Source organism: Mustela lutreola, chromosome 1 (genome assembly GCF_030435805.1).
Source record: "Mustela lutreola isolate mMusLut2 chromosome 1, mMusLut2.pri, whole genome shotgun sequence".
Lineage (NCBI taxonomy): Eukaryota > Metazoa > Chordata > Mammalia > Carnivora > Mustelidae > Mustela > Mustela lutreola.
The window spans coordinates 137,656,185-137,669,488 of NC_081290.1; positions in this window are offsets into that span (position 1 = coordinate 137,656,185).

Consider the following 13,304-nt stretch of genomic DNA (forward strand, 5'->3'; position numbering starts at 1 on the left):
ATTATTTGCTTCAAGGGTACAGGCCTATTAATTATCAGTCTTACACAATTCATATCACTCACCATAGCACATAACCTCCCCAATGTCCATAACCCAGCCACCCTATGCCAACCCTCCCGAACCCCCCAGCAACCCTCAGTTTGTTTCCTGAGATTAAGAGTCTCATGGTTTGTCTCCCTCCCCATTCCCATCTTGTTTCATTTTTTCCCTCCCTTGCCCCAGGAACCCCTACCCTGCCTCTTAAATTACTCATATCAGAGAGATCATATGATGATTGTTTTTCTCTGATTGACTTATTTCACTTAGAATAATACCCTCTAGTTCCATCCATGTCATTACAAGTGGCAAGATTTTGGTTTTTTGATGGCTGCATAGTATTCCAGTGTGTGTGTGTGTGTGTGTGTGTGTGTGTGTGTGTGTGTGTGTATCACATCTTCTTTATCTATTCATCTGTTGATGGACTTCTGCCTAGAAACATTGCCAAAGGCAAGGGAAGCAAGGGAAAAATGAACTATTGGGACTTCATCAGGATAAAAAGCTTTTGCACAGCAAAGTAAACTTTCAACAAAAACATTCAATGTTTTTTAAACAAAGCTATTTGCTTGCTGAGTTCTCAACCATTTGATTCCTTATTTTATAAAACTTAATAAGGAGATTATTTATATATTCAATATATAAATAACACAGTAATAAATATAACATACATATATTTGACCAAAGCTAAAACTTCATTTCTATGACAAATTCCTTTATATTACATACTCTGTCCTAATACCACCAATCATCCTCATCCAAATACATGTTTTCTCTCTTGTTTTGACGTAATATGGCCCACAGATCTATACTTAAAAGAACTTCTTTGGGGAATTTTATTTCTCTTTTCCATTGTAAACTAATTTCTGAAAATATAATTCAGAAGAAAGAAATAGAAAAAAGGAAAATATGTTAAACATTAGTGAAAGGTAAACATTTTATGTGCTTGCAAGAGTGCTTACAAATCAGCAGAAATTGATCATCTTCTGAAAAATACCACTCTGCCACCTTTGTCCCATATACTGATTTATTCATTTTTATTATATGCCTCTTTATTTCTCTTTTATTTTTTCCTTCTTGCTGGGATCATAGATTGGTTCAGAATATGTGAGTGTATAGTTAGGAATAAAGCTTGAAATTTTGACTTGTTGGATAAAACCTTATAATTTATTCAGATAGACATTGGACATTTTAGAAAACAGATCCTGAGAAATGTCCTATGAACTGCTATGACAGTTATCTATTTCTTTCACTGCTTCTTGAGAAATCTCATTTCAACATTATTTAATATAATTTCAGTTAATAAAATTTGTCAGTTTGGCAATTCTTTATTGATACCTGCATCATCAGGAATAATTTTTGGTTGTGAAGGTTAGAGCAATGAACAAAAAAGAAAAAGTGTATGGGGAGAATTATTAAATTTCACTGAAAAATTAAAAAAATAAATTGTAATAAATGAGGATTATAGTTGAGCATAGGCATGTAAAACACATACATATAGACATGCACAGACACATACATACATACATACATTACAATGTTTGTTCAAATTTTAGTTTATGGAAGGGATATAAAACTTTAATGATGTCCAATCATCTCAAGGCTCAACATAAATGCTATGGTTGTAGCATTTCCTTTTTTCCTAATTACTGACTGAGCACTTGAGAGTACTCTTTGTTTGGCATTTTAACCTTTTCTGTGTGTAAGTGATGGAGAATTTTATCTTGACATTTTTATGATTATTTCACATTAATACACTTTTTACAAAAGCTCATTCATTGTTGATTATGATGAATATTCACCCCAGAAGATGCCAAGGATTTTGTTAAATCTAACCACTGGCTAGAAGAAGTATGCAAAGTTCATTATTATTTGTAGCAATTTCTGTACATTTATGGAAAAACCATTTGCTTCTCCTTATCAACATCTGTCTCTTCTCTCCATTGTGAAAGGCACAATGCTTTATCTCTGTCCTCTAGTTTCTGAGCCCACCCTGCAATGTGTATTTAATAAATGTTTTAGAGATAACTTCATTAAATTAAGATAAGGGTTGTCTAAAATATTGCCTTAGTTCAGAACACATTGGTTAAAAGTGAATAGAATGTGAAATCAAACCAGCTTAAGCAAAAAGTGGAATTCATTTCTTCAGGGAATCTAAGCAACTGTGGAACAGACCATAGAAATGTAGGAACTGGAACCAGAGACATGAACCCCACCTGGGCTTCTCTTTTCTCTGCTTGTGTTTCATTCTCTTTCTGAGGTAGACTAGCTTTTATTCTTTCTTTTTTTTTTTTTAACAAAATTTTTTTTTAATGTAGAACTTTGCAGATCTTTTCCCCTACATTTTATTATGAGTATTTTTTTTTAAGATTTTTTCTTTATTTATCTGACAGAGATCACAAGTAGGCAGAGAGGCAGGCAGAGAGAGAGGAGGAAGCAGGCTCCCTGCAGCGCAGAGAGCCCGATGTGGGGCTTGATCCCAGGACCCTGCGATCATGACCTGAGCCGAAGGCAGAGGCTTAACCCACTGAGCCACCCAGGTGCCCCTATTATGAGTATTTTTAATCATAGAGAAAAGTTGAAAGAATTACAGAGTGAACATGCACGTATCTACCACCTAGAGTCTATAATTTGCAATTGCTGAATTTGATTCTCACATCTGCCCATCATTTTATTCATCAAATATTCCATTTTAAATATTTACACATTTCAAAATGTTATGAACATCAGTAAGTTGGAAGGTAAGACATTCTTAGCTTGTTCACTATCATAGAGGGAAAACATTCATTTTTTATCATTAAATATGTCATATATGACATTCATCAAGTTGAGAAATTTTAATTTGCTTAGTTTTTAAAATTTTAAAAACATTTTTGTATTATTTTCAGTTTTAATTGCAGTTAGTTAAGATACAGTGTTATATTAGTTTTAGTTTAATATTAGTATTTAATTTATATTAGTTTTACAATGTTATATTAGTTTTGTGCAATAGAGTGATTCAACAATTATGTAAATCACCCAGTGCTCATCAAGACTGATGCCCTCCATCATCCTCATCACCTGTTTAATCCATTTGGTCACCAACCTCCCCTCCCCAGTTTGTTCTGTATAATTTTCTGCTTATTGATTTTTCTTCTTCTTTGTTCCCTTTGTTTATTTGTTTCTTAAATTTCACATATTAGTGAAATCATATGGTATTTGTCTTTATCTGACTTATTTCACTTAGCTTTATACTCTCTAACTCCATCTGTGTCATAGGGAATGGCAAGATTTCATTCTTTTATATGGCTGCATTGCATTCCATTGCATTTATATACCACCTCTTCTTTATTTATCTGTTGATGGACACTCTCTTCCATAAGTTGGCCATTGTAGGTATTCCTGCTATAAATATAAGGTTGCATGTAACATTTTAAATTAGTGTTCCTATATTATTTGGGTAAATACCCAGTAGTTCAATTGCTGGATCATCAGGTACTTCTATTTTTAACTTTTTGAGGAACCGCTCTACTATTTTCCACAGTGGATGTACAAGTTTGCAATCCTACCAGCAGTGTATACGTTCATTATTTATAACATGCTCTCCAATACCTGTTGTTTCTTGTGTTGTTGACTTTAGACATTCTGACTCTGTAGTTTTGATTTGCATTTCCCTGATTATAAGTGATGATGGACATCTTTTCATATGTCTGTTGGCCATGTGGTGTCTTCTTTGGAGAAATATCTGCTCATGTTTTCTACCCATTTTTCAACAAGATTTTTTTTGGGGAGGGGTGTTGATTTTTGTAATTTCTTTATATATTTGAAAATTAACCTTTTGTCAGATATGTCATTCATAAATATCTTCTTCCATTCCATAGGTTGCCTTTTAGTGTTGTTGGTCATTTCCTTCACTGTGCGAAAGCTTTTTATTTTGATGAAGTCTCAGTAGTTCATTTTTGCTTTGGTTTCCCTCACCTTGGGAGACATATGTAGAAAAATGCTATGGCTGGGTCAAAGAAGTTACTGCTTGTGTTATCTTGCAGGATTTCCATAATTTTAGGTTTCATATTTAGGTTTTTAATCCATTTTGAGTTTATTTTTGTGTAGTTGTATAAGAAAATAGTCTAGTTTCATTTTTTTTTGCACACTGCTGTCCAGTTGTCCCAATAACATTTGTTGAAGATACACTTTTTCCCATTGTATATTCTTCATTGCTTTGCCAAAGATTAATTGGCTATGTAATTGTGTTTTATTTCTGGATTTTCTATTCTGCTGTATTTATTCAAGTGTCTGTTTTTATGCCTGTACCATATTGTTTTGATTACTAAGGGTTTATAATATAATTAAATCTAGAATTGTGATGATCCCAGTTTTGGTTTTCTTTTTTCGGGATTGCTTTGGCTATCTGGGCTCTTTAGTGGCTCCATAAAAATTTTAGGACTGGTTGTTCTAGTTGGTATTTTGAAAGGGATTGCATTAAATGTGAAAATCTTTTTTAGTAATATAGATATTTTAACAATACTTGTTTTTCCAACCTATGAGCCTAGGGTGTCGTTCCATTTCTTTGTGTTGTCTCAGTGTTTTATAGTTTTTAGAGTACAGGTCTTTCACCTTCTTTTATTTTTTTTTTTTTTAAAGATTTTTATTTATTTATTTGACAGAGATCACAAGTAGGCAGAGAGGCAGGCAGAGAGAGAGAGGAGGAAGCAGGCTCCCCACCGAGAAGAGAGCCCGATGTGGGGCTCGATCCCAGGACCCTGAGATCATGACCTGAGCCGAAGGCAGAGGCCTAAACCACTGAGCCACCCAGGCGCCCCAGTCTTTCACCTTCTTAAGTTTATTCTTAGGTATTTTATTATTTTTGGTGTGATACAACTGGGATTATTTTAATAATTTTGCTCTTCTTTCATTATTAATATGTAGAAATGCAACAGATTTATGTACATTGATTTTGTATCCTGAGACCTTATTGAATTCATTTATCAGTTCTAGCAGTTTTTTCGTGGAATCTTTAGGGTTTTCTATATATAATATCTTGTCATCTGTAGATAGGGAAGATTTTACTTCTTCCTTACTGATTTGGATGCCTTTTCTTTCTTTTTCTTATCTGGTCCCTGAAGCTGAGACTTCTAGTATTATGTTAAATAACAGGTGAGAGTGGACATACTTGTCTTTTTACAGACCACAGAAGAAAATTTCTCAGTTTTTCTCCATAGAGGATGGTATTAGGTATTTTTATTTCATAGGCAGCCTTTATTATGTTGAGGTATGTTCCCTCTAACCTACTTTGCTGAGGGTTTTTATCTTGAATAGATGTTGTACTTTGTCAAATACTTTTATTGGATCTATTGAAATATCCATATTTCTTATCCTTCCTTTTATTGATGTGATGTATTACTTTGATTGTGAATATTGAACCACCCTCGCAAACTGGAATAAATCCCTCTTAATGATGGAGAAAGATTTTTTTAATGTGTTGTTGATTGTGGTTTGCTATTATTGTACTGAGAATTTTTGCATCCATGTTTATCAAGTATGTTGGCCTGTGGTTTTGCTATTTAGTGGTCTCTTTATCTGGTTTTAGTATCAACATGATGCTGGCCTCATAGAATGAATTTGGAAGTTTTCCATCCTTTTGTCTTCTTTGGAATAGTTTGAGAAGACTTCTTTAAATATTAGATAGAATTTACCTGTAAAGCCAGTCTGGACTTTTGTTTGTTGGAAGTCTATTGATTATTGACTCAATTTCTTTGCTGGTTATGGGTCAGTTCAAGTTTTCTATTTCTTCCTGTTTCAGTTTTGATGGTTTGTAAATTTCTAGGAATTTATCTATTTCTTTTATGTTGTCCAATTTGTTGGCATATAGTTTTTAATAATATTCTCTTATAATTGTATTTTTGTGGTATTGGTTTTCTCCTCTTTCATTTGTAATTTTAATTGAGTTCCTTCTCTATTTTTTAAAATAAGTCTGGCTAAAGGTTTATTAATTTTATTGATTTTTTTTTTTTTTCCCCAAAGAATCAGCTCCTGGTTTCATTGATCTGTTCCCTTGTTTTTATTTTTTGGGTGAGGGTTAGTTTGTTTTTAAATTTCTATTATTTGTTTATGTTCTAATCTTTAGTATTCTCCTCCTTCTGCTAGTTTGAGATTTTGTTTGTTTTTCTTTTTCTATCTGCTTTAGATGCCAGATTAAACTGACAGTTTTCTTTTTGAGGTGGGCTTGTATTTCTATAAACTTCCCTCTTAGAACTGCTTTTGTTGAATCTCAGAGGTTTTAAAACATTGTGTTTTCATTTTCATTTTACTTCATGTACCTTTTTATTTTTCTAACTCCTTGTTGACCATTCATTGCTTGGCAGCTTATTATTTAACCTTTATGTATTTGTGATATTTACAGATTTTTTTCTTGTGTTTGACTTTTAGTTCATAGCATTATGTTCAGAAAAGATGCAGGGCATGGTTTTGATCTTTTAAATTTGTTAGACTTACTTCGTGGACCAATAGGTGATGTATTCTGGTGAATGCTCTAGTTGTGCTTGAAAGGGATGTGTATGCTACTGTTTTAGGGTGGAATATTCTGTATTTACCTGTTAAATCCATCTGGTATAGTGTGTCATTTAAAGTCATTCTTTCCTTACTGATTTTCTGTTTAGATGAACTGTCCATTGATGCAGTGGTGTGTTACACTTCCCTACTTTTATTGTACTATTATCAATTAATTCCCCTTTATTTGTTATTAGCTGTTTTATGTATTTGGGTTCTCCTATATGGGGTGCATAAATATTTATAATTGTTATATCTTGTTGTTGGAGTCCCCTTTATTATTATGTAGTATCCTTCTTTGTTTCTTCTTACAGTCTCTGTTTTTAAGTCTATTTTGTCTGATATATCTATCTAATGCTACTTTGGTTTTCTTTTGACATCCATTGGCATGAGATATTTTTCCATCCCCTCACTTTCAATTTGGAGGTGTCTTTAGGTCTAAAATTAGTGTCTTGTAGGAAGCATATAGATGGGTCTTGTTTGTCTGTAGTATTTGTGGCTTTTCATTTCTTTCTTTCTTTCATCTATTTTGTCACACTGTCTTTTGATTGGAGTACTTAGTCAATTTATACCCAAAGTAATTATTGTTAATTGTATATTATTGCCATTTTATTACTTGTTTTGTGTTTGTTTCTGAAGATTTTCTTTAATCCTTTCTTGTCCTCTTTTTCATGTTTTGCTGATTTTCCTAATGATATATTTGCATTGCTTTCTCTTTATTATTTGTATATTTATTAGTGGTTTTTTAATACATATGGTTACCATTAAGTATGTATATAACCTCTTCTGCATATACTGTATATTATGTTATTATCTCTATATTAAGTTGATATTTGTTTAAGTTTGAACCCAGTGTTTTCTCCTCTCCACCTTTAGGTATATGTTATTATATTTCATATCCTTTTTTGTGAGTTCCTTGACTATTTATTTACAGAAATATTCATTTTTACTCTTTTACTGTTTCCTATCTCTATGCTCTCACTTTTGGTCTCTTCTTTATACTTGAGTCCCTTTTGATGTTTCTCGTAGAGCTGGTTTAGTGGTCATGAACTCCTTAATTTTTGTCAGGGAAACTCTTTTTCTTTCCTTCTATTCTGAGTGATAGCCTTGCTGGTTAGAGTATTCTTGGCTGCAGATTTTTCCCATTCAGTACTTTGAATGTATCATGCCATTCACTCTGGCTTGCATAATTCTGTTGAAAAATCTCTTGCTAGCCTTATAGGATATCCCTTGTAAGTTAATGACTTCTTTTGTCTTGTTGCTATTAATTTTTTTTTTCCTTATCACTGTATTTTGACAATTTATCTTGGTGTGGGTCTGTTTTTGTTGTGGGATTTTCTGTGTCTTCTGGATCTGGATATTTATTTTCTTCCCCCGCTTTGGGAAGTTTTCAGCTATAATTACTTGAGATAAATTTTCTGCCTCCTTTTCTTTAGTTTCCTCTTCTGGGACACCTATAATACAAATGTTAGTACATTTGATGGAGTCACTGAGTTCCCTAGGTCTATTCTAGTTTTGCATGATTCTTTTCTCTCTCTTTTGTTCCACTTGATTATTTTCCAGTACTGTCTTTTGTCATTAATTCATTTTCTCTTCCTCCATCCTGCTGTTCATTCTTATCAGGTATGTTTCTCATTTCACTTAGTGTGCTCTTTATCTCTGCTGTTATTCCTTACCTCTCTATTAATGGACTCACTGATGTCCTCTCCTATCTTCTCAAGTCCAGAAAGTAACCTTATGATCATTGCTTTTAGTTCTCCATCAAGCATGTTACATCATTTCACTTAGTTCTTTGGCTGTGGCTTTGTTCTCTTTTCATTTGGGATAAATTTCTCTGTCTGCTCATTTTTGTCTGCCTCTCCATCTGTTTCTCTGTGTTAAGAAAGTCAGCTTTGTCTTTTTTTGAAAGTAGTGATTTTATTAAAAAAAAAAAAAAAAGAAGGAAAAAAAAAAGAGGTCCTAGAGTGCCTTGCAGTGCAGTGTTCCCTATTCACCAGAATCTGACACTTCTGGAAAGTATCTTATATATGCTGGTTATATCCTTATGATGTGTCTGAGTTATATTTCCTTTCAGAGTAGTTTTCTGCACTACCTTTCTGCTTGTTGTGGGCTGTGCTTGCTCTCTTTGGTAATAGTGGGATCCAGGCAGGATAACTCTGAGGGGGCATGCTGACAAGGGAACTTGGGAGCAGAACAATAGTGATAGTAAAATTTGCATTGGACCACTAGTCCTAAGCCAGATCCCCTGAATGGGGTGGTTGCTGTGTGCCAGGATGGTCAGGGGCACAAGACTGGGCACCATGTGGTAGTTGAGCCCAGCTTCATAACTAGGCATGATGCATGGTAGCAGCTGAACACTTGGAAGCTGGGCAGGGCACATGCTTAGCTTTCAAAAAATTTGTCCTGAGCCCAGGGCAGAGGTTAGCAGTCTTGGAATTGGTGAGTCCTTAGGAGGACTCATGGGTGTGGTACATCATTAGCAGGTTAGTTAATAGCCCCCAGCATAATCCAAAATCATCATGAACAGATCTGTCTCCAGTTAGCCCCTTGTGTTGTGTAAACTGCCCTTTTTATGTTGTCTATCTGCATAGGCTGATGTCTCTTATTTTTATTATTATGTATGCTAATGAGACATCCTTAATTTGATTTTTTTTAAGATTTTATTTATTTATTTGACAGAGTCACAAGCAGGCAGAGAGGCAGGCAGAGAAAGAGGAGGAAGCAGGCTCCCTGCTGAGCAGAGAGCCCGATGCGGGGCTCAATCCCAGGACCCTGAGATCATGACCTGAGCTGAAGGCAGAGGCTTTAACCGACTGAGCCACCCAGGCACCCAGGCTGCAGTCTCTTTAAAGGAAGTGACCCAGCTATCACTCACCCCTCAGCTCATTGAATGCTGAGTCAGTTGACTTTAAAAACTCCAAGTTCCACTAGTTTTACAAACTAATGGAATTCAGGTCTTCTGGTTTTAAAGCCAGAAGTTACAGGGGTTATTCTTCCTCCTTTTAGCTTCCTTGTGCAAGGGCCCATTTCTCTATCTTCTCCATGCAAGAAGCTCCCTCCTTCCTGGGCAGCCTCCCTCTGCATTCATGACCTTTCTAACCTTTCCATGCAGCCTCTTCTCTAAATTTTGTTGTGGAGATTTTTTTTTTTTTAAATTCTTCCAGTCTTTGGATTACTATCCAACTTTATTGACTTGGATATGGATGATAACTTGTTGAAAACATAGGACTGCATGCTCATGGTTCTCTTACTCTGTCATTTTCCCAAGCCCTTATTTGTTTTTTTATTTGTTTTTTCCTTAACTGAGTCTTTCATTGACAGACGCATGGCACCAATACTCCCTAAGTTTTCCAAATTATAACTTTAGTTCTAAAGTAAGATTGAGTAACTTTCTCAGGTCTAGAAATCTAAGAGCTGTACTGTGTTGTGGCATAGGCCTCACATATATCCTGAAGCTAACAATTATATACAGCAAGGAGGCAGAGTAATATTATAATAGCATAGAGATGTTTGGTAACCACTCAATTATGGGAAAATAATTGACCATGAGATAAAGGTGTGTATGTGCATACACAGGTGCACATTTACAAGCAAACATGGAGGGGAGGGGCAAATGTCAGTTGAAATTATTCTCTAAGCAATTCTATAGATTTTACCACAATAACTAACTCCAGCTTGTCTTTGTGCTTTAGTATTCAAATAATGGATCTTCAGCTTATGCTGAGATAAATTCTCTATCAATTATAATTTTGCATTTGGTACTTTTCTTTTGATATGTAGTATTTAGAATCCGCAAATTGCAAATTATAATATTTTCATGGTTAAATGCCTACATAGTTCCCATAGAAGCTGAATATTTGTGTAGTGAACAAATAGCCTTAGGTTTGATGCTAGCTTCCCATTTTATTGTGTGAACTTGGGAAAATTACTTATGCTCAATTTTAAAATGGGGAAAATAAAAATAGAAACTACTTTTGGTTATTATGAAGATTAAATGAAGCATAGCAAGTAAAGTGAGGGTAGTGTCAGGTTTAAACAAGATTAGTTTCTATGCTTTATGCATTTCAACTTTTTAAAAATAGGCAAAAAGGAAATAATTTAATTGTTCTTCAAGAAGCTGCATTCTGTTTTCTGATATTGAGCCAGTCATTCACATTATTTAGAAATAGTTAAGCAGATTCTCCAAATAACTTTGGTCAGATACTTGGCTATTGGATTTATAGAAGAACAATCTATAATCCCCAAAGACAAGTTCAAATTTTTCAGCTCTAAATTACATATTATTCTAACATAATTTTGAGCAAAAATGTTGCTTCATTTCTTCAATAATGTTAGCAGTAAGCTGTTGCCATTTTTCAGCCTAAATCTAGAAGTTGTTTTAGAAATAATTTTGAAATAATTTTTTTCTATTACAACTACTAGTTTGTTGATTTAAATGTATGTCTCCAAGGATCTTATTTTCTTCTCAACCATAGTTTTGCACTGTGTTGAGAATGACAGTGTTCATTTCCATGGTCACTGTTTTTCTGGCTTCCATTGATTTTCTGCTTTCAATATAATTTCTAGAGAGAGCTGACTGTTTATCTACACTTATACATTTCTGAAATAAACTTTATTTTCCCCTAACAACATTCTTTTACTCCCCTTTGTTTATATTTCAAATGATTAATTACCAAATTCTTTCAAGTTCACTCTGGGAAACACCTAAGCCTTGTCTTTAACTCCAAAATGCAGTGATTTAATAATAAGTCATTTTAGCTTATAGATCTATGAGTTGGCTATGACTGCTGGACTCTTGTTGTCCTTCTCCCATGTGTTTTCCTTTCCAGTATCCAGGCTAAAGAAATAACTATCCCTGGGGACATGCTGTTTTCATTTCAGAAGACAAAACAAAACAAAACAAAAACTCAAAACAATAGGACAAGGCAAAACACACAATTACATTTAAATCTTCTGCTTGAACATGACATAATTCAAGTCTAATTATGTTTCATTGGTCAAGGTATGTCACATGACCAAACATAAAGATGGATATAGAAATATTATTGATCTAGAAAGAGATACTTTTCTTTTTATGGCAAAGTGTATAGATGTATAATTATTTTACAGGGGAGAGAGTAAATTTTAGGGAACAATATTAAACCTCCCCCTGTTTTTTGTTTGTTTGTTTGCTTTGGCTCCAGGAGGTTTACAGATAAATTAAGCTTCTTCTTTTTTTTTTTTTAAAGATTTTATTTACTTATTTTACAGAGACAGAGAACACCAGCAGAGGGAGTGGGAGAGGGAGAAGCAGACTTCCTGCCAAGCAGGGAGCCTGATGCAGGACTCGATCCCAGGACCCTGGAATCATGACCTAGCTGAAAACAGACACTTAACAACTGAGCCACCCAGGCGCCCAAATTCAAGCTTCTTAACACAAAATGTAAGAGCTTTAAAAAATCTGTTCCCTAACATTCTCATGCTCTCATAATTGGCACTGCATTCTTTGTTTTTCAAAAAGCATAGTATCCTTGAAGTCAAGTGAAAAAACAGTATTAAAGGACAGATAAATTGAGCCAAATGCTGCTAATAAGTAAAGTGTGATGAGATCGGTTAAGTTGTCTTTGATTTAGGGATATACATATGACTGGAACTCTGAAGAAAACCATTTCATTAGAATAACAAAGGAAAAATCTTGAATGGAATTTAGATATTTTAGAAATGAATGAAGATTTATACTGGAGACAGGGCTAAGAAGGAGTAAGAGGACGGTGTGGTTATTTGAAGCATATGTGGGGTCCAGAGAGGTTTTTTCACTTATTCATTTTTTAAAATTCATTTACTCATTTTTAAAATTTTTAAGCCATGACTTTATGCTGATTTGAACAATTCAGTGTAGGGGAACACATTAATGATGCATAACATAGGCAAGAGTCTTGATGCAATGTTCCTGAGTAAGCAAGAGGAGTGAAAATCTAGGCACAATAGACATTTTGGCCTTAGCTAGTAACTGATACAGATTGCTTTAGGCAGACATAAAACAATAGGACAAAGGGCATAATATATGGACTCAGAGGCAAGCTGCTAAGTAGATGTGATTGTAGGAAGTTATGAAAGATTTCTCCAGTTTTAATTTTGTTAATGAATAAACAAAGAAGTTAATCATTTGAGTGTAAGTATCAGGAAGAAGCATTTTAAGTTTGAGAACAGAGGACAACATATGAAATAGCTCTACAGTAGAGACAGTAGAGATATATGACAAAGCCTATAGTTCATCGTAGGGACATTCTGCTTGCTCACAGGGACATCCTTATATTGATCTGTTTATAAATATGTAGTTAATGTATCACATCAGAACTGTAATTATTATAAACAAAGAGAGAAACACACTAGCAAGTGGCTTTCCAGCTTTGGTGAGTCATGTAAAGTTTAGAAATAAGCCTGCTATCATAAAAAAAAAAAAAAAAAAAAAAAAAAGAAATAAGCCTGCTATAAGCACAGATGATGTGTTTTTTGTTTTTGTTTCTTTAAATTGGATGCTCTTGTGTAGCATCAATGTTTCCCATCAGCCATGAAATCTGCCATCTTACTATAATCCACTTACAGACTTTTTAAAGATTTTGGGGAGATTGAGGGGGGAGAATGGAGTTTGGCCTGGTGGTCACACCTTCTATCAACCAGACCCTCCCTGCAGTGTGGCCCATCCATTCAGAGGAGGAATAGAAGAGATGTCAGTAGATAATCTGTATAAATTGGAGTAGCTGGCA